This window comes from Bos grunniens, chromosome 20 (assembly GCF_055505025.1).
Source record: "Bos grunniens cultivar Pamir isolate PY7600 chromosome 20, Bosgru_T2T1.0, whole genome shotgun sequence".
Classification (NCBI taxonomy): domain Eukaryota; kingdom Metazoa; phylum Chordata; class Mammalia; order Artiodactyla; family Bovidae; genus Bos; species Bos grunniens.
The window spans coordinates 37,076,146-37,099,295 of NC_141184.1; the positions used below are offsets into that span (position 1 = coordinate 37,076,146).

The 23,150-nt window shown below is 38.8% G+C and overlaps 1 pseudogene; it reads left to right on the plus strand.

The window, feature by feature from the left end:
* Window positions 1-21,455: 21,455 nt before the first annotated feature.
* On the plus strand, window positions 21,456-22,874 carry LOC147350262 (putative inactive 1-aminocyclopropane-1-carboxylate synthase-like protein 2 pseudogene; annotated as a pseudogene).
* Window positions 22,875-23,150: the final 276 nt, after the last annotated feature.

The window sequence follows — 23,150 nt, forward strand, 5'->3', positions numbered from 1 at the left end:
CAAGCCAAGATAACAATCTGATGAATTAATGCTACAAGTACCATCCCCTTGGATTTCTTATTATATGGAATAATAAGCATCTTTATTGTTTAAAGTGTTTTCATTTAGTTTTTCCATTACTTTCAGCTAAGAGTATCCTAAGTAAAATAAAATGGTTTTGTGGTTTTTCTCTAAAATTCTTAGAACATTAGTTTAAATTAAAATAAAGCAGACTACCAAATTAATCAGTATGAGTTTTACAGAGTGAACATGACTGAATAAAATAGTCAAAGGTATAGACAAAATAGCAGTCGAAGATATAGGCAAGTGTCAGCCTATGCCATAAGATATGGCATTGGATAGGGACAAGCCAACAGCCAGGATGGTGTTGAAGGGATGACCAAAAACATAAGATCAATATTTGATGAGACTAAAAAATTGTCACATTGAGAGAAAGAGTTCGAGAGGAAGCTGTAGTCAGAAAAAGAACTTTAGAATTTGAGATTTCAGAGGTGAAACAATTCCTACAGATGCTATCCATGTAGATGGATGAAATAAAATAAATCTGAATATCATTGGGGTTCAGGAAGTCAAAGAAGTATCAAACCAGGTTATCAAGTGAGTCAACCACAGGAATATTGGAGACACTTGGAATTATAATAGATCTTGAGTGTTAGTTGCTCAGTTTTGTCCAACTCTTTGTGACCCCATGGACTGTAGCCCACCAGTCTCCTTCATCCATGGAATTCTCCAGGCAAGAATACTGGAGTGGGCAACCGTCTCTTTCTCCAGGGCATCTTCCCCACCCAGAGATCAGACCTGGGTCTCCTGCATTTCAGGCAGATTCTTTACATCTGAGCCACCAAGGAAGCCCATTATAAAAAGGAGTTTGGGTATATTCTGATTAACTGGTTGTTGGTGATAGTTTTCTAAAGCTAGGGAATCAAGAGCTTTGACTTTGTATGTGTGTGTGTGAGAGAGGAAACTTTCTCCATGATGTGGATTAGACAAATATCCCCATCTCACCCTTTTCTTTTTGGATTTTGTGCATTACTTGGAACAGCTAGGAGGCAAATAGAGCTGACTTAATTACAGCTGTATTTCCTTTGCTTTATTGAATCCATTTGGGCATGAGTAGCTATAGTTCATCTCCCATGTCTGAATGAAAACCAGAGAAAGAGGAGGTGATTAAGTATTTTCCAGGACAATTATTCTTGGTTTATCAGTCAGCTTCCCTGGTAACTCAGACGGTAAAGAATATACCTCTAATGCAGGAGACCCAGGCTTGATCCCTGGTTTGGGAAAATCCCCTGCAGAAGGGAATGGCAACCCACTCCAGTATTCTTGCCTGGAGGACTCCATGGACACAGGAGACTGGCAGGCTACAGCCCATGGAGTCTCAAAGAGTCAGACATGACTGAGCAACTAACACTTTTACACTTAGCTATGTTAGTAAACAATAGCATATGGGAAACAGCATTCATTTCTTGCTGTGATGATCTGCCACTCTTCTGGTCTCTAGTGGAATCTATTGGCCCTCACTGGCACCACTGGGGTCTGTTGGTTTTTTTTTGTTTTTTTTAGACCTTTTTGAGCTCTGTTGGACTCAGCTCTACTAGTAGTTTTCAGAGCTCCATTGGATTCTGCTGGGCTAGACTCAGCTCCATGTACATTGTGGTAGTTACTTTTGGGGATATACAATTGAAGACCAGAGTAAGAGGGCCACATAAAAGTCATTCTGTGGTATTTAAAGCTTCTTCTGGATCACATGATGGCAGAGACACATTCTTTTAACTCCAGTGAATTTCTTCTGAGCCTTTTTCTCCAGAAGGCCTTAAACTTGGCTTATAATACATCAGATTCTTAGCACACCCTTCTTTCTTCCTTGAACCCACACACATCTTTGATGATCCCAGCCCTTCTCACAATGCACGCCTGAGGATGTTCAGTACTGCCAGGAAAATTTCCTGTTCATTCCAGAGTAAAACTGAGCGACTGAAATGAACTGAACTGAACTGAAAACCTGGTGATAGGTTGACTCCTGAATTCTTTCTTAGAGGAGTTACTTGAGAAAACTTGCAAATATAAAATCCCTTCTTTGCCCTTTCCACCAACCAGAACAATCTCATCCAGACATGAGAGCCACCTCTTTGAAATGCGAACATTTCATGACTCTAGTTAATTTTCCCCTTGAGAAGATAAGAGTCTAACTTTGTACATCACTACCTCCTGTCATAAAGATACAGTAATTTTTTTCTCTTTCAGATAAACACCAACTGCTGCTGCTAAGTCGCTTCAGTCGTGTCCGACTCTGTGCGACCGCATAGACGGCAGTCCACCAGGCTCCCCTGTCCCTGGGATTCTCCAGGTAAGAACACTGCAGTGGGTTGCCATTTCCTTCTCCAACGCATGAAAGTGAAAAGTGAAGTCGCTCAGTCGTGTCCGACTCTTAGCGACCCCATGGACTGCAGCACAAACCAAATGACTTGGTCACAGTAACTGACACCTTTCTTGCTTTTTGTTAGTTTTCCCTTCCCCATTTATGCTCAATCTCTGTTCTCTCACTCGTCCTTAAAAGCCTCATAACCTCTGCAAAGTTGAAGTTGGACCCTTTTCCCTATTGCAAGAGTGTATTACTGAATAAGGGAGAAGGCGATGGCACCCCCACTCCAGTACTGTTGCCTGGAAAATCCCATGGATGGAGGAGGCTGGTCCATCTTCATTGCTTTAACTGGTGTTTATCTTCAACAGTGACAAATGTCACATTTTACATATTCCAAAGCACATCAAATGACCAAGCCCAGGGTTCATAAGGCAAGGAAACACGACAAGGGCAGAGAATAAGCAAGTAGATAAACCAATGATACCATATATAGCTTTTTAATGAGTACTCTAGATTCTAGAAAGTGTTCTTCCTATCAGATTTCATGAAAGAAATACTAAAAACAGCATTTTGATACAGCAAATATAAATAGAAAAAATTATAGCTATGTTGCTTTCTTAACTGGTCAGTACAAAATTTCCTCAAGGGAACTAAACCCACAAATTTTTAAAAAATGTATAAACTTTAATATCAGAAATATGTTACTTGTTTTCATTCTGAAATGATGAGTAATATTCCAGCATTCTTTAAAAGAAAGCCAATTACATGTACTGCTTCATTACTAAAAATATGTATTTAATAGTGAAAAATAAGAAAAGTCATAACAATTACAGAAAAGTCATCTAAAAAGTATCTAAGATCCCTACTTCCTGTAAATTTTGTTAAAAATCTCTCCACCAGATTTTTAGTTTACTTAACAAAAGCAAGGTACACTGTGTGATTGTCACTTAATGTGCCTCCTCAGATCTTTTACAACCATTTTTTTGGCCACATTAGTATAAATAATGGCAACTATTTAAGACTGTAGTGTCTCTAGTGAAATTGTTCAGTCTTGTACATTTCAATTCATTATGTTCCAGCAGACAGCACAAAATGTACTATTTGGATGATATTCACAGCCCAGTGTCAAGCAACAGTCTCAAAATATTAAATTCCTCCCAAGTGTATGTGTGTTTCCTTATGTTCTGTGATATTTGACTTGAAAAAAAAAAAAAACTCTGTAATGTAGTGACAAATATGCAGTGACAGAGGTAATATATCTTCACGTCAAACTCATCTTTAAAATCTTTAGCAATTAATGGGAGGGAGGGCAAAAGGCACAATACCAAGTGGACAATTATATTGAAAGACTTGAAAGATTTGCTGTGTTCAAGGCATTAAATGATCATCTGTTAGGTGAAAAGATTACCTACATTTTGTGGGTGAGGGAATAGAGAAGAAGGGAAAATTTAATAAAGTATCATCCTTGCCCTCCATTGTTGGGTAGTGAAAAGTTCTAGGAATTGATGTTAAACATTTAAGTGTTTGTTGATGTTGGTGTTGATCGTGACATAGTCCTGTGTTCACAACAATATCACACTGAGTGGAGAATAGGGAGAAAAAGAGAAAGAAGCTGCCCTTTCAAAATTATTTGAACAATCAGAGACATAAATGAACATTGCCAAAATAACACTTAAGGAGATGAAAATTTATCTAAAAATAGCTTGTAGTAAGCTTGGAGAGATTGTTTTATATAAATATAACTAAAATTTACATGGTTACAGCAAATCAAATAGGAAGTCAAACAATCTAAATTAGATCAGATTTAAAATAAAACTGTCAGAAATAACAATATTAACAATAGTAAAAATTACATATTCATTGAGTATTTACTCTGGTGTCAGTCATTGTGCTAGCCTATTTACATACTCTTTAACTTAAATTTTAATTTTTTTGCAGCCTTTTTAAAAATTGAAGTATAGTTGATGTACAATATTATACAAGTTACAGATGTACCAAATAGTACACCTGTTTAGTATAATATAGATTCACAATTTTCAAAGGTTATACTTTATTTTAGTTGTTATAAAATATTGGCTATATTCCCTGCACTGTACAATATATCCTGTAACTTATTTTATCTCTAATAAACTTTTTTATATATTCTCTTTTAATTCTTAAAACTGGCCTGTGAGTTTTGGTGCTATTATTATCATCATTTCACTAGTGGTGAAAACTAAGACTCTGCATGAAATGGTAACTCTCTCAAGTTTACAAGCTATTACGTTAGTGGAACAAAGATTTGGTTCAGTCTCCAGAATTTGTATTAGCTTGAATTATCTGCTAGGGTACCTTTTTAAGTAGTAAGAAGTAAAAAGCTTCTAGTTACATGATCATAATACTCTATAGACTACCAAATAAGATACTATGAATTGGGGGTTTTATTTTCTCTGCAGAAGAAATCTTAATTGGTCCCAGGACAGTAATTCTTTATGCTGGACCTTGTAATCCTAGGGGAGAGTAAGTGACATTAAATGAGGGTGAAGGACAGACAGAGAGAACAGACTGTGGTTGGCTGCCAAGGCTGAGGGACAGAGGGAAGGATTGGGAGTTTAGGATTAGCAGATGCAAACTCTTATATATAGGATGGATAAACAACAATGTCTTACTGTATAGCACAGAAAACTATATTCAATATCCTGTGATAAACCATAATGGAAAAGAATATGAAAAGGAATGTATATGTGTATATATATATAACTGAGGTTTCCCAAGTGGTGTAACAGTAAAGAACCTGGCTGCTAATGCAGGAGATGCAGAAGATGTGGGCTTAATCTCTAGATCAGGAAGATTCCCTGGAGAAGGAAAAGGCAACCCATTCCAGTATTCTTACCTGGGAAATCCCATGGACAGAGGAGTCTAGCAGACTACATTCCATGGAGTCAACTAAGCATGTATGCAGTTGCACATACCACATGTGTAATTGAATGGCTTTGCTGAATAGCAGAAATTAAGACAACACTGTAAATCAGCTACATTTCAATAAAATTTTTTAAAAATGGGGATAAAGATGAGATTTTCCTGATGTGATTCTCTAAAAGAGATATGATTTTAAAGAAAGCAAAAACTGGAACAAATCTTATTCTGGAATCTTTCTTGCTAGGAAGAAGCTATTTACAAATATTATTTTGCCTTATTGGGATTCTACTGTTTAGGAGTGAAGCCTGACTTCTAGCATAAAGTCTATAGTGGGCAAATAACCATGAGTCCTGGCATTTGGGAAATAAACATGAGGTTGTCCAAACTCCTTGGGTAACATTCCTGCCACCCCAAGTTCACTGAGCTGAGCTTGGGGTGGTGGTGGCAGTTAGGGTGACATTTCTCCTCATCACTTGCTTAAGAGAAGCACAGTGTAAAATTAAGTCAGTCAAAGAAAACTATTGGTAAAATAGATAAAAACTAGCTTATGTAGTCGGAGAAGGCAAAGGCATCCCACTCCAGTACTTTCGCCTGGAAAATCCCATGGATGGAGGACGCTGGTGGGCCGCAGTCCGTAGGGTCGCTAAGAGTCAGACGCGACTGAGCGACTTCACTTTCACTTTTCACTTTTCTGCACTGGAGAAAGAAATGGCAACCCACTCCAGTGTTCTTGCCTGGAGAATCCCAGGGACGGGGGAGCCTGGTGGGCTGCCGTCTATGGGGTTGCACAGAGTCGGACACGACTGAAGCAACTTAGCAGCAGCTTACGTAGAGAAGTTTGACTGAGATTCCTGCTTCCTGGAGAGACACCTCTACCCCAGGGGTGATTTCAGCGATGCTTTATTGCTAGTGCCCCTCCCCCACTGGATCTACAAAGCTAGAGATGCTCTTTGTGCTGGGAAGATTTTCCCAGGATAAGCCCAATTCCTGGTACAGTCCTTGGACATTGTCTTCTAACAATCCCAAATGGACTGTCAGGACAAAGGACACATCACAGCCTTGATGAACTCAAGAAAGCCTCCAAAGACTCTCTGGGGGCAACTATTATTACAATTTCAGCAATATTATTTTTGATTTAAAATAGTTGGATTAGATGATCTTTTAAGTGCCCTTAGCTCTAACACTATGACTAAACAGTTTGTGGGCAGGCCTGGGAACACACCCATCACATTTCTCTGGGAAAAGACATTTCAAATCCAAACAAGCTCAATTAATAGACTTCTGGAACACAATTCATTAAAGGCAAGAATAGACTGAGTGGGACCAAAATGTATAGGCTTTGGAGGAGAACATATTGTGCCCATATTTGGCACAGCCTAGGGTCACTTTCCGGAGAAGGCGATGGCACCCCACTCCAGTACTTTTGTCTAGAAAATCCCATGGACGGAGGAGCCTGGTAGGCTGCAGACCATGGGGTCTCGAAGAGTCGGAAACGACTGAGCGACTTCACTTTCACTTTTCACTTTCATGAATTGGAGAAGGAAATGGCAACCCACTCCAGTGTTCTTGCCTGGAGAATCCCAGGGACAGAGGAGCCTGTTGAGCTGCCGTCTATGGGGTTGCACAGAGTTGGAGATGACTGAAGCGACTTAGCAGCAGCAGCAGCAGCAGGGTCACTTTGCTACTCCAAATGCTGAAGTAAACATGGGGCCTGTTTGATGGGTCTAAGAATGACACTGAATGCTTTGATGGAATTTGGTGATGACTTTTTTTCCCTCTGAGTTGAACTTCTTAGCTGGTTGTTTTATTGTTTAAACAAATATGTACTCACAAGGAAAGCTATGAGAATAATAGAAACATTAGAAAATCAACTTCATAAGGAAGAACTAAAACATTAAGTATATGAGGCTATGAAAGAACCTTAAAATTTCCTTCTTGAATTTGAAAAGATGTAGTGTAGGTAGATATGTAGATAAAACAATGTTATATTTTGCTCAAAAAATGAGGACACAACATCAGCAAATTATGAGTATTTTTAAAGGGCAAAATAGAAAATAGTATTACTATCCTTGAAAATCTGAGGATTATGTTGGTGGTTTAGTCTCCAAGTTGTGTTCAACTCCTGTGACCCCATGGACTGTAGTCTGCTAGGCTCCGCTGTCCATGGAATTTCCCAGGCAAGAATACTGGAGTGGTTGTCATTTTCCTTCTCTAGGAGATCTTCTCAACCCAGGGATTGAACCAGGGCCTCCTGCATTGCAAGGCAGGCAGATTCTTTATTGCCTGAGACACCAGGGAAGCTATGAGGACTGTATGAGTGTCCAATTTATCGGCTACCTTTATATCTAAGTTCGGTGAATAAGAATATGAGATCAATGGACTGAAAGCTATGAATGAGACAAAATCCTGTTTATGAAAAAGAGGAGCTTCAAATGCTGAATAGTTGAAAATTCTTATTTTAAGCTTTTGGGGAATAAATCTCCTCCTCTTCTTCCTTCTCAAATATTGTAAATCACCAAGGGGTGAGAAGATGACATTGGATTTTAAGAGTGAAACAAGGTAATGCTCAGCATGAGACAGCAATGTCCTGGGATTTGGAAATCATGCATGCTGTTAAAGATTTGAGGATGAGATAAAGTAAAAACACCCAGTACTGCCAAGAGATGACCTAACCCCAGAAATAGACTGCAATAGTAGTAATGTGATGAACTAATGGTAAGAATACACCCAGCCTGGATACAATAAGTGAGTAAGTGTTAGTCGCTCAGTTGAGTCTGACTCTTTGTGACTCCGTAGACTTTAGCCCACCAGTCTCCCCTGTCCATGGAATTCTCCATGCAAGAATGCTAGAGTGGATAGCCATTCCCTTTTCCAGGGGATGTTCCTGAGCCAGGGATCTAACCCAGGTATCCTGCATTGCAGGCAGATTCTTCACTGTCTAAGCCACCAGGGATACAATATGTGGTCAGTTCAGTTCAGTTCAGTCACACAGTTATGTCTGACTTTTTGTGGCCCCATGGACTGCAGCACACCAGGCTTCCCTGTCCATCACCAACTCCCAGAGCTTGCTCAAACTCATGTCCATCAAGTTGGTGATGCCCAACCATCTCATCCTCTTTCATCCCCTTCTCCGCCTGCCTTCAGTCTTTCCCAGCATCAGGGTCTTTTCAAATGAGTCAGCTGTTCGCATAAGGTGGCCAAAGTATTGGAGTTTCAGCTTCAGCATCAGTCCTTCCAATGAACACCCAGGACTGATCTCCTTTAGGATGGACTGATTGGATCTCCTTGCAGTCCAAGGGACTCTCAAGAGTCTTCTTCAACACCACAGTTCAAAAGCATCAGTTCTTTAGTGCTCAGCTTTCTTTATAGTCCGACTCTCACACCCATACATGACTACTGCAAAAACCATAACTTTTTTTTAGACAGACCTTTGTTGGCAAAGTAATGTCTCTGCTTTTTAATATGCTGTCTAGGTTGGTCTTAACTTTTCTTCCAAGGAGCAAGTGTCTTTTAATTTTCTGGCTGCAATCACCATCTGCAGTAATTTTGGAGCCCCCAAAATAAAGTCTGTCACTGTTTCCATTGCCTCCCCATCTATTTGCCATGAAGTGATGGGACCAGATGCCATAATCTTAGTTTTCTGAATGATGAGTTTTAAGCCAACTTTTTCACTCTCCTCTTTCACTTTCATCAAGAAGCTATTTAGTTTTTCTTCACTTTATGCCATAAGGGTGGTGTCATCTGCATATCTGAGGTTATTGATGTTTCTCCTGGCAATCTTGATTCCAGCTTGTGCTTCATCCAGCCCAGCATTTCTCATGAAGTACTCTGCATAGAAGTTAAATAAGCAGGGTGACAATATACAGCCTTGATGTACTCTTCCCAGTTTGGAACCAGTCTGTTGTTCCATGTCCAGTTCTAACTATTGCTTCTTGACCTGCATACAGATTTCTCAGGAGGCAGGTCAGGTGGTCTGGTATTTCCATATCTTGAAGAATTTTGCAGTTTTTTGTGATCCATACAATCAAAGACTTTGGCATAGTCAATAAAGCACAAGTAGATGTTTTTCTGGAACTCTCTTGCTTTTTTAATGATGTCATGGGTATTGGTAATTTGAACTCTGATTCCTCTGCCTTTTCTAAATCCGGCTTGAACAACTGGAAGTTCACAGTTCACATACTGTTGAAGCCTGGCTTGGAGAATTTTGAGCATTACTTTACTAGCATGTGAAATGCGTGCAATTGTGCAGTAGTTTGAGCATTCTTTGGCATTGCCTTTCTTTGGGATTGGAATGAAAACTGACTTTTTCAGTCCTGTGGCCACTGCTGAGTTTTCCAGATTTGCTGGCATATTGAGTGCATCACTTTCACAGCATCATCTTTTAGAATTTGATAGCTCCACTGGAATTCCATCACCTCTGCTAGCTTTGTACATAGTGATGCTTCCTCAGGCCCACTTATATTTGCATTCTAGGATGCCTGGCTCTACATGAATGATCACACCATCATGGTTATCTGGGTCATGAAGATCTTTTTTGTATAGTTCTTCTGTGTATTCTTGCCACCTCTTCTTAATATCTTCTACTTCTGTTAGGTCCATACCATTTCTGTCCTTTATCGAGCCCATCTTTGCATGAAATGTTCACGTGGTGTCTATAATTGTCTTGAAGAGATATCTAGTCTTTCCTATTCTATTGTTTTCCTTTATTTCTTTGTATTGATTGCTAAAGAAGTCTTTCTCATCTCTCCTTGCTAGTCTTTGGAACTCTTCACACAGATGGGTATATCTTTCCTTTGCTCCTTTGCCTATAGCGTCTCTTCTTTTCTCAGTTATTTGTAAGGCCTCCTCAGACAACCTTTTGCCTTTTTGTATTTCTTTTACTTGGGGGTGGTCTTGATCACTGCCTCCTGTACAATATCACAAACCTCTTTCCATAGTTCTTATATCTATTAAATATTTATCCAATGAATAAAAGATTCTTTATATCAGGGATTCTTAATTGGGGTTGTAAGAGGATGGGGCCACATCTGTTAGAGTTGATTAGAATCATAAGTCTTTGGGGGATCATTTTTTTTACTACATACTATATTTCAGAAATTCGAATATATACTTAGGGTTGTGTTTCGTATTTTCTGTCCTCCTTCTCCCAACTCCCACATTAAAGCAGTGATAAGCCCATGTGTTTAGGGTGGAACAAAGAAATCCTGAAAACCAGTGTCCTGCGTTATATGAAGAAAGAATGTATATGAGAGGAACACTTGCTGGAAACAAACCAGAAAGAAAAATATCCTTTTCAAATTATAGAACTTTGGTCACCCTGGTATCTCTGTAAAATAAGCTAGTTTCTATACATATACCTACACCTCTATTTCTTTTTTTATTTTTAATGTAATGTATTACCTATTTTTATTATTGTTTTTTTCTTTGTTTTAATTATTATTTTATTATTATTTTTTTTACTTTACAATATTGTATTGGTTTTGCCATACATCAATATGTACCCACCACGGGTGTACACATGTTCCCCATCCTGAACCCCCCTCCTACCTCCCTCCCCATACCATCCCTCTGGGTACCTTTGACTTTGTGGATCACAACAAACTGTGGAACATTCTTAAAGAGATGGGAACATCAGACACCTTACCCACCTCCTTCTACACGATGAACTATTTTTAACGCTAAGCATGAAATTAAGCAAATAACATTAGTGGCCAGAAATGATAATGAAAATTCTGTTATTTCTCTTTATAAATGTATTTTACTTATATATAATTATGGCCATAAAAACATGAAAAATAGAATAAATACAACCATGCTGAAATAAAAAATTAAGGGCTGATATTTTAAAATTACATTTATTCATGTTTTGAAACAAATACATAAATATTTATAACCACGTATCGGTCTGTCACACTAATAAATAACATTACACTGCCTGTTTTAAATTTCTAACTTCCAAAAAATTAAAGTGACTTCATGGAAATGATTTTTCTTTGTGTATTCATTTTTAATAGAAAGCACAGTCAAATTTGTTCATACTTGATGGAAGAACAATTTTTATTAATTTCAAAGTTTTTCTTTCACATGCAGTAATAATATACAAATCATCATATAGTTCAAAGACAGTTTGAAGAGTTCCCATAGACCAACACCCGTTTTCCCCTATTAACAAATTATTTTATACATTTGTTACAATTAACAAACTAATATTTAAGCATTATTTTTAACTAAAGCATATACTTTATTCAAATTTCCTTATTTTTTTAAACTAATGTCCCTTGTTAGGAAAAGTTGTAAGCATAAGAATGTTAGGGGTACATCCATAAAACTCCCCATTTTATAATACATTCAGGAAGTTGCAAGACTGTCATGTCTGTTTAGATCAATTTTAGTGGCCTTCAAATGATATATTCACCAAAAACCATAATTTCTATATATAATTTGGAGAAGTTTGAGATCTAGTATTATGTATTTATGAGTTTAATTTAAATAGTCAATTTGAGTGGAATGAGATGGCAGAATAGGAAGACCCTGAGCTTACCTTCTTCTACAGATACACCAAAATTACAACTACTTACAGAAAAACAAGCTATGAGAATGACGTGAATACTAGCATAGAAGACTCCCAACTAAAGAGAGAAAAAAAGAGGCACAACAAGAGAGGTAGAAGGAGTAGAGATGTATCTAGACAGGATCCACATTCCATGGTCAGTGACTCATAAATGGAAAGGATATCACAACTGCAAAGATCTTCCCTAAGGAATAAGGGGTGCAAACTCCACATCAGGCTCTTCAACCCAAGGGTGCTGCACCAGGAAATGAATCCCCCAAAAAATCAGGCTATGAAAACAAGAGGCCTTCCATGAGGGCTATAGGAAACAGAAACTCTGCTTTCTTTTTGCCTTTAATCAACAAAAAGTTAATATTTCTCATTGTTCTAAAAAATTCTTTCTTATGATTCTATGAATTGGCTGGATAATTTTGGCCTCAGCTGGGACTGGAAGATCTAGAAGTTCTCTACAGTCACAAGTCTAGTGGTTGGCTCAGTGACCAGGCATCCCGCATCTTCCAGTGGACTATCTCAGCTCCTCCCCACAGAGTTGATTGCAGAATTTCCAACAGCAAGAGGCAAGAAGCCCCAAGGCACAAGTACTTTTCAAACCTTTACTTGCATCATGTTCGCTAGCATATAACATGCCAAAGCCACTCACATGGCCAGCTTAAACTTTGAGAACTGGAGAAATGGCTTTCACGTCTTTTTTTTTGCTCTTGAATGTAAATTTGTTTTACATTTTTAGTTATCAATATACAAGGTGGAAACCCATTGTTGTTTAGGAGACCCCCACTCTTACATGCATGTGTGCTAAATTGTGTCTGACTTTTGTGATCCTATGAACCATAGCCTGCCAGGCTTCTCTGTCCATGGGATTCTTCAGGCAAGAATACTGCAGTGGGCTGCCAAGGAAGCATGCAAAAGTTTCACACGCTCTGAGTCCTACAACAGAAGAAAGTGGTCAGAGCAACTTTGCTTGAGAGCCTCCCACAGAGGCAAGAGGCAAGGGGACGGCCCCTAGGGACCGAGGCACTAGTGGCAGACATTTTGGGGACCTTGGATTCTTTTTATTTCTTTCGCTAGCCTGAATGCTATGGATGTTGTCCAATCTTCTTATATTAACTGAGATTGTTTTGTGATCTCTCACGAAAATATTCCATGTACACTTGAAAAGAATATGCATTTTGTTATTTTTGGATGGAATGTTCTATATATATAACTATTAAGTTCATCTGGTCTAATTCACATCATGGGAAATAGATGGGGAAACAGTGGAAACAGTGTCAGACTTTATTTTTCTGGGCTCCAAAATCACTGCAGATGGTGATTGCAGCCAGGAAATTAAAAGATGGTTACTCCTTGGAAGGAAAGTTATGACCAACCTAGATAACATATGCAAAAGCCGAGACATTACTTTGCCAACAAAGGTCTGTCTAGTCAAGGCTATGGTTTTTCCAGTGGTCATGTATGGATGTGAGAGTTGGACTGTGAAGAAAGCTGAGCACCAAAGGATTGATGCTTTTGAACTGTGGTGTTGGAGAAGACTCTTGAGAGTCCCTTGGACTGCAAGGAGATCCAACCAGTCCATTCTGAAGGAGATCAGCCCTGGGAATTCTTTGGAAGGACTGATGCTGAAGCTTAAACTCCAATACTTTGGCCATCTGATGTGAAGAGCTGACTCATTGGAAAAGACCCTGATGCTGGGAAAGATTAAAGGCAGGAGGAGAAGGGGACAACAGAGGATGAGATGGTTGGATGGCATCACTGACTCAATGGACATGAGTTTGAGTAGGCTCCGGGAGTTGGTGATGGACAGGGAGGCCTGGCGTGCTGCAGTCCATGAGGTTGCAAAGAGTTGGATATGACTGAGCAACTGAACTGAACCGATTGTACATAAACTTTATTTCAATTAAAAAAAATTGAAATGAACAATGACACCAGAGTGATTGTAAAATTAAAGAAACATGTATTCATTTCTTAGTCTTGAAATGAATATATGACACCAATGGCAACCCACTCCAGGACTCTTGCCTGGAAAATCCCATGGATGGAGGAGCCTGATAGGCTGCAGTCCATGGGGTCGCTAGGATTTGGACACGACTGAGCGACTTCACTTTCACTTTTCACTTTCACCCACTCCAGTATTCTTGCCTGGAGAATCCCAGGGATGGGGGAGGCTGGTGGGCTGCCGTCTCTGGGGTCACACGGAGTCGGACACGACTGAAGTGACTTAGCAGCAGCAGCAGCAGCAGCATGCATATTTGGGAGCTGATGGTTAAATTGGAATTTCTTCAAATTAGCTTCTATGTAAAACATGGGGTCACAAAGAGTTGGACACGACTGAGCGACTTTCACTTTTCAAAACACAATACTTATTATTTTTTCACAATACTTATTAAAAAGTAATACAAATGTGTTAGTTTCACCTTCCTTATTCAACAGTAAAAAGGAAAATTTTTTAGACTTAGAACTTAGAGCAATAAAAAACATTTTCCCCCTAAGAAAGAGTATTATATCTCTTACGTTGTTTAGAATTGCTAGACGAAACAGACAGACATTTAGTTGACTTTAGTAGAGTCTTTAAATCTACAGACAATCCCCTTTCCCATCTTCGACTATGCCTCTTTAACCATCCACAGCTCTACACTTGGTCTATCACTGGGTATGTCAGCCCTCATAGCAATTTAGATACAAATCTTAGCTTCTTTCAACTGTTTTCTTAGGACATCCATTTACTCCAATCCAAGAAAGCATTTTCCTCCCTTTTTTACTTTAGTATAATAGACAAATAAAATTGTAAAATATTTGAAATGTATAATGCTATGATTTGATATACATATATATTATAAAAGGATTAATCCCATTAAGTTAGTTAATACATCCATAATCTCATATATTTATCTTATTTTGTGGTTTGTGAGAACGTTTAAGTTCTACCCTCTTAGCAAATTTCAGTTATACAGAAACAGTTATTAACTATAGTCATCATATTTTACATTAGATCCTCAGAGCTTTTTCGTCTTATAGCTTAAAGTTTGTACTTTTTATCAGCCTCTCCCTACTTCCCCCACCCCTCCTAACTCCTGGCAGTCACTCTTCTGTTTCAATGAGTTCACACTATTTTTTTAGATTCCTCATGTAATTGATAGCATGGAGTATTTGCCTTCTTTTATCTGTCTTGTTTCACTTACTATAACAGTCTTCAGGTTTATCCATGTCATTGCAAATGATAGGATTTTCCTATTTTTTAAGGCTGAATAAAATTCCACTATCAAATTTTAGATGTACTGATAATGTGATGTATCAAGGGCAGGCTTGCACAGTTTGATTTCCTGTTGGTGCCAGGGCTGTCATTGCCCCATCCACCCGTCTTTATCCTTTCTCAGAAGCAACAAACAAATTCCTATCTCCCTTTGTCACTGCATGCATGGCAATGCCCCTCACCACCCCCCATCCCCTCCAATGCCAAGATTATTATTGATTGTTTTAACAAATGGGTGTCCCTCCATCAAAGAATTCTACTAGGGACTGACAATAAAATGTCATTTATCTATTTTGTTACATAAGTGATCAGATTATATGTAATTTTTTTCAAAGAGTAGTTCATTTTTTCCCAAAAGATTTTAGTTTTGAGAATATAATGTATTGGTAGTCATCATTAGTCAAGCTCATGACTTGTAGCTAGAAAAGCATAAACACTAGGAAGCAAACAGGTTTCTCATTTTTAAAAAGACTCATTGGAAGCTTAATTTCACAGCATGTCCCAGGTGCTTAAAAACTATTACACTTAAGGTTTTTTCATTGATTAAATCCCTTTATTAACATTTTGAGGAAAGTAAAGGAATGACAAAAATTCTTTTATATATACATATATTTGCATATTTGTAAGCAATTATTGATAAATGCTTGGCTATCTTTTCCTTTTAACCAGATTGCATAAATTTTATGTGAAACTTTCCCTCATAGTTATTGCTTGTAAAACTTTAATAATGCCTCTTGCTTTTTTCTAACCTTTCTGCATTTAGCATTCTTTGTAGTTATTTGATTAGCTATGACAAAATGGTAAACCTATATACAAATATTTTAAATATTTTTACTGCTTGTAACATTTAATAACTATATTTTGATTTTAATTGCATTAATTTAGTGGATTATAATTTGATATAAGTACATTAATTGTCTTCCATGCTAAAATTTTGATTATTTCCTATATACAACCCATTTCCTGCTTTCACTGGAAGCTGAAGAGGGTTTTTCTATTTTTGTTTTTATTTTTACTGTTCCCCAAGGCTTTCTTCCTTGTGTTTTTCTTGGGTAGGCAACATCTTGCCATGAAATATTTGAGCCATGACTAAAGTAAACCCACATGCTACTTGTTAAATGAGTTTTTTTTTTAAATGAAGTATTTGGTTAACATGTAACAAAGAGAATTTCTAATACATTACTCCACAGACCGATGTCTAGAATTATCATAGAGAAATATAATTCTAGAAACATATTTTATATTTATTATTTGATTTATCATATAGTGGATCTCAGGAGTTGGTGGTTACAGCCAATGAAATACTATGCTTTAGGAATAAGGTAAATAATGTTATTTGAATGCATTTGCTAGTTTTGTGTTTTACATAAAATATTTTATTCTATTCTTTCAACTTTCATGAGTAATGAGGATGTTGGTGTTTATAGATGTTCAAAATCTTTGCCCAGGTCATATTAGTAAGTGGTAGTGCTCCTTTCCCCAACTGCTCAAACTGATTCTTTTCTGATTTTTGCAGAACCTGTGAATGATTTAAAATCATGAAACACTATGCTTTAGGAAGAAGGGAAATACTTTTTGAATGCATTTGCTAGTTTTGTATTTTGCATAAAATATTTTATGATGAAAAATTTCAAGACAGTTACAACAGGGGACTAAAGTCAGGCCCATCTGAATGCAGAACCACAGATGACTGCAGTGGTTACGCTCTCGTGAAGTTGGCCCTGCCTGTGAACTTTGAGATGTGGCACTAAAGGCTGGAAATGGGTGACTTTCTCAAGGAAAAGTTGAGACTGACATACGAATGCAGGAGCTAAGGGGCCGAGAAGGTTGTGGGAAAACGAGCTCACCAGCTTTAGGAATGTGCAGAAGTCCAGGGAAGGATTTAGACAGCAGCAGCTTAGAAGTCAACAGTTCAATGCACTTCATTTAAATCTAACAAAGACAAGTACCAAACCCACATTTGGGTTATACCTGTATTAGGACAATCTTTGGCTACATTGTCTTTTGGAACAGCTTTAACACCTTTGCAATTCATATCGAGTCTTTGTCACATTTGCTATTCATCTTCTCCATCCTATATTAATATTGTCTTAGATCAGGCTGCCATACATAGCAAGGTACCATAGTCTAGTGGCTTTAAATAACAGAAATTTAGTTCTCACAGTTCTGGAGGCTGAAATGTCTAAGATTAAGGTGTTGGTTAACTTGGTTCCTGATGGAAACTCTCTTCCTGCTTTATGGATGGCCACCTTCTTGCTCTATCATCATATGATCTTTCCTTTGTACATGCAGATGGGAGGAGAAACAGGGAGGTAGAAGTAGAGAGAGGGGCCCTTCTCTTCTTTTTACAAAGTCATCAATTCTATCCTATTAAGATCTAATCCTCATGACCTCATTTAATCTTGCTGCTGCTGCTGCTAAGTCGCTTCAGTCGTGTCCGACTCTGTGCGACCCTATAGACGGCAGCCTACCAGGCCCCGCCGTCCCTGGGATTCTCCAGGCAAGAACACTGGAGTGGGTTGCCATTTCCTCCTCCAATGCATGAAAGTGAAAAGTGAAAGTGAAGTCACTCCCCATTTAATCTTAGTTACCCCCTAAGAGCCTTATCACTAAATATGATTATATTGGAGGGGATGGTGGCTAGGGCTTCAACATCTAATATTTTTTGGCAGGGGACAAAATTCAGTCTATAACAAGTTTAAATTTTAAAATCCCAAGTGATGAATTTCTTATTTATCCATATTCAACTTGATGTTTTTTTATTTGGTCCATCTTTGTAACTGGCTGTCACAGTTTGGGCTTTTATTTCATAGAGTAGACACTTGCATAGCTGTATTGCCATCTCATGCCCCTACGCTTTTTAGGAAACCCTATCTTCATGTGGAAAAATTGATGGACTCCAAAATTTGTCCCGTCTACCAACCCTGATCTATGAAGATGGTAACAGGAATAAAGTGTCCTTTCATTTGTCTAGATTTACCTCATTGAAAGGCAGTTTGGACTATAATAGTGATATTTTCCTGTATCAGAAAAATTGTCTATACAGCAGAAGAACTGGCTCTGCTTCATCTATTGTAAGGAGTTGACACTGAAAATCTGCTGTTCAGTTCTTGATGCTACACTTAGAGGGACATTGATTCACTGGTGTCTGGCCAATAGGGGTGGTTGAGAAGGCAATGGCACCCCACTCAAGTACTTCTGCCTAGAAAATCCCATGGAAGGAGGAGCCTGGTGGGCTGCAGTCCATGGGATCGCTAGGGTCGGACATGACTGAGCGACTTCACTTTCACTTTTCATTTTCATGCATTGGAGAAGGAAATGGCAACCCACTCCAGTGTTCTTGCCTGGAGAATCCCAGGGACGGGGGAGCCTGGTGGGCTGCCGTCTATGGGGTCGCACGGAGTCGGACACGACTGAAGCGACTTAGCAGCAGCAGCAGCAGCAGCAGTGGTTTTGGGAGCATGACCGATGAGGAACAGTTGAAATTCTTAGGAGAAAAGAAGATGTGGGGGACATGTATCTGATTTTAAATGTTTAAAGTCTTAGCATATGAAAGAGGAATTAGGGTGCCTTCAGAAGTCCCGAGTGCCTTCAGAAGTCAGAGCTAGTATTAATGGATAGATATGAGAGGAAGGCAAATTAGTTTATGGGGAAGAAAGTTTAGACAACCAGAGCTGTGCAGAAAGGGGTCAGGGGGGTGATTCCTCTGAATCATGAAATAGGAAGCTTTTCTTCATTGATAATATTCAATCAGGGGAAGAATATTTTATACCAGGGTCATTGTTCAAGACTGAATTTGTCCTAGGGCAGGGGAATTGTGTTTAAATAGTAGGGAATGGTTCTTAAATTGTGAAGCACCCTCTGGTGCTCTGAGAAGGCTGATTTTCTGTTATAAAGTGCTATGTCAGGACTCCCCTGGTGGTCCAGTGGTTAAGACTTCCCCTTTCAATGAAAGGGGTGTGGGTTCAATCCCTGGTTGGGGAGTTAGGATCCCACATACCTTGTGGCCAAAACATAAAACATAAGCAATATTGTAAAAAAAAATCAATAAAGACTTTAAAAAATGGTTCACATAAAAATATTTAAAAAATAAAGTGCTGTGTCAAGAAATGAATTCTGTCTATATCAATTTTTTAGGCACGTCATAACAAAGTATTTAAAACTAGGTGATATCAAACAACAGAAATTTGTTGTTTCAAATTTCTACAGGCTAGAAGTTCAAAATCCAGATGGTGGCAGGAACAGACTCCTTCTGAAACCTATAGGGGAAAAAAATCTTTCCTTGACTCTTCCTGGTTTCTGAATGCCATTATTCCTTGGTGTTCTTTGGCTTGCAGTTTCATTGCTTCAGTCTTTGCCTCTGTTGTCTCATGACATTCCTCGTCTCATAATGATACCTGTCGTGTTTGATTAGAGCTCATTCTAATGATTTCAACTTAACATCTACTAAGACCCTCTTTCTAGATAAGGTCATGTTGACGGGTACCAGGGTGTATGACTTCAACATATTCTTTTGGAGGACACATTTTAACCCTTAACAGCATCCCCAGGAGGCTGATACATTGCACTTTCATACTGGCTCTGTCCCTGCCATGCTCAATCATCTAAGCAAATCAATTTACCTCTTGGGACTTCAGTTATCCTTCTGTAAAATGAGAGCAATAACTTTCTCTGGCCAAACAACAGCGTCTGATGTGACTATGTAAAGTGTTGAAACATGGACATGTGTTCTAAGAAACCCTCATATATAGACATGTTTATTTTAACCCTCTTTTTATATGTGCATCTCCAAATGATAACTTTTTTTCCCTTGAGCATAATTAAGGAATGGAGTGCTTAATCTCTAACAGATAGAAAAAATATCAAGAACACTAACTACAAAAGGCCAACAGGCAGGGTCTGCAATAAGAACATGAGAAACAGCACAGCTTTATTTCATTTTGGAGGAATCTGAGAAAATGAACTAACTTAGTCAATATAATCGTCCCAGTCCACATAAGGAAGAGGAAAACATGAGACCTGTTTTGGGAATTTATTCTAAAATTTATGATCTAATTTTTTCACCATGATAGTTACTTTGTTCCCACAACATCCTATTCAAAGACTTTCTGGTGACCTAAATCTGCATTTACTTTTAAAAGTCTGTATTTTCCATCCTGTCCTTGATTTCCAGGTACTCTTTGCACTCATTTTTGACTACCATAAGTGAAAATTTGGAGAGGTGGCAACATGCTTGCAAACAAAGGGGCTAAATGGTCTGGCGTTTGAGGAAGGATTTAAAAGAAGCATTTCAGTCTAGAACCAAGCAAATTGGAAGAATGTGTTCTCAGTAGCTTAAAGTAATGGATATGAACTGAAAATGGCAAAAAATAATCTTGAAGAAGAGCAAAGTTAAAGTACTCATACTTCCTGGTTTGAAAACTTATTACAAAGCTACAGTAATCAAGACAGTGTGGTAGTGGCATAAGGGTAGATACAGAGATCAATGGAATAGATTTAAGAGTCCAGAAGTAAACTCTTACATTAATGACACATTTATTTTGAACAAATGTGCTAAGATAATTCACTGGAAGAAAGAACAATCTTTTTAACAAATGACACTGGGACAATGAAATATTCACATGTGAAAGAGTGAAATTGGGGCATCTACCTCACACCATATACAAACATGAACTCAAAATATTCATAGACTTAAACATAGGAACTACATCTAGAAAACTCTTGGAAGATAACATAAGAGTAAACCTTCATGACATTAATTTTAGAGAGTGGTTTCTTTGATATCACACCAAAAGGAAAGATATAAAAGAAAATAACAGCTAAATTGGACTTGGCCAAAATTAAAAAGTTTGTCCTGCGAATGATATAATCAAGAAAATTAAAAAAAAAAAAACAACCTACAGAATGGGAGAAGATATTTGCAAATCATATGTCTGATAAGAGATTTGTATCCAGAATATATAAAGAACACTGACAACCCAATACTATAAGGACAGATAACTCAATTAAAAAGTGGGCAAAGGATATTTAATAGGCCTTTATCCTAAGAAAACATACAAATGGCCAATGTGCACATGAGAAAATATTCAACATCATTAGTCAGTAGGGAAATGCCAATCAAAAACTACAATGAAATACCTACAACTTCAAACTAATTACGATTATTATAATTAAAAAGATGGATAAGCAAGCTTAGTGAGATGAGTGTGTTAGAGAGATCTCTAAGCACTGATGGTCCAGGATAATTTCATCAGGCATGAGGCTCTTAGACCAGAGAAAGATGAATGGAAACAGTGGCCTCTAGCCAGCCTGCAGAGGCCAATGCAAATATCCAGAACACGAATCACTGATTAGACACTTTCCACATGCCTTGTGGCCCAATGAGGGGCCAGGGTCTCAGAAACCAGAGCATTCAGAGCCAGCTGATGGAGATGATGGTGCATTTACAGTAGATCACTGAAGAGCGTAACATACAGCTGATACCCAAGCACTTGCAACAGAACCTGACACTGGAAGAGCAAAGGAACAATCCAGCCATTCAAGAGTAGGAAGCTCTCTTGGACCACTTAATCTGTCAACTGGTCTACCTCCTACAGTCTGGGGCCATGGGTGGCCTAGAGCTCCAACAAACTGTTTTGCCCTTTCCAGGACTCTAGGAGCGATGTCAGAGTTGGGCAATGAGCCCATCGTCCAGGTAGCCCAACCTCCTAGTTCATCAACTGAGAGATTTTGAAGCTTCATTTGTCAGTCTTGACCTATCCAACCATAAGATTGACATCTCTGCCTTGTACCACTCCAGCTTCTAGGATGACAAGAGCTGCCATGGAGATGAATACCAGGAAGATGAGAATACTTTGGGCTTCATTAACCCTGGTACTGATAAGCATAAGCTGTGTACTGATCTGATGACTGAAATCTTAAGTCAGAGTGATGTGAATGGCATTGAGGAGATCGTGCTGCAATATCCCAATTAGAGAGGGCAATCATCTCTGAGGAAGAAGTGACCCCATTCCTGACCTACTACTGCAAGGCAAATGCCCACCTTGATCCAGAAAACTTGGTTTTTCTAAATGGTTGTTGCTCTGTCTTTTCAATGCTGGCCACAGTTTTGTGTGATCCAGTTAAGGCCTTTCTGACTCCTCATTCTCTTCTACGGTGGTTTCCTCTTCAGTTTCCAGCTGTGTGGGAAGGTTGAGCTGATGCTCCTTTCCAGCTCATTTTTTACAAGTTGGAGAAAGCCCTGCTTGAGGCTATGCTTATGAAGAATAAGCATAATTAATCCTCAGAATCCTCTGGATGACTTCTACTCCCTGGACTCACTGAAGGAATACCTGGAATTTGCCAAGAGATACAACTTACATGTCATCATAGATGAGATTTACATGCTGTCTGTGTTGGATGAACATGAAAACGTTCTGGGCATGGAAAGTTTGTCTGACCTCAACAACACCCATGTGATAAATCAGTCAGCACCAATAAGGATTTCAGCATCTCTCGCTTTGGCTTGGGTGCTCTGTATACCCACAACAAGGAGGTGGGCTCAGCCATGAGCTCTGCAGCATTTCTGGCATCACCCAGGACAAGCCATGTTGGCTGCTCCAGCACAGGAAACAAATTGAAAAAGTGTATCTGCTCACTAACTCTCACAGGTGCATTATCAACAAGTGAAGGTGTTGAAGATCCCCTTTCTCAACTGTGGCTCTGGCCTCTATGTCTGAGTCAACTTGGAACACATCCTGGACCTGTATGCATGTGAGGAAGAGCTGCTCCTCCGTTGCTGTTTCCTGACAGCGGGCTGATGTCCCATGGTGAAGTCTACAAGTATAAGGTGCCTAGAATTTCCCACCTAATCATGGTGGATAAACTCATCTGCTAAAACACACGATGCATCATTTCTACCAGGTGCCTCTATGAAGCAGAAGCAGGATTTGATAGTGAAGTGGTTGGAGGAGGTACAGAGGGAGTGAGTAAGCTTTCTTTCTCCAAGTCAGTCACTCCAGCCAATCACATGCTCAGGGAGGCTTGTTATCAGCCTCTGGTCTAGAACACTGGGGCATTGACCTAAACTGGTGCTG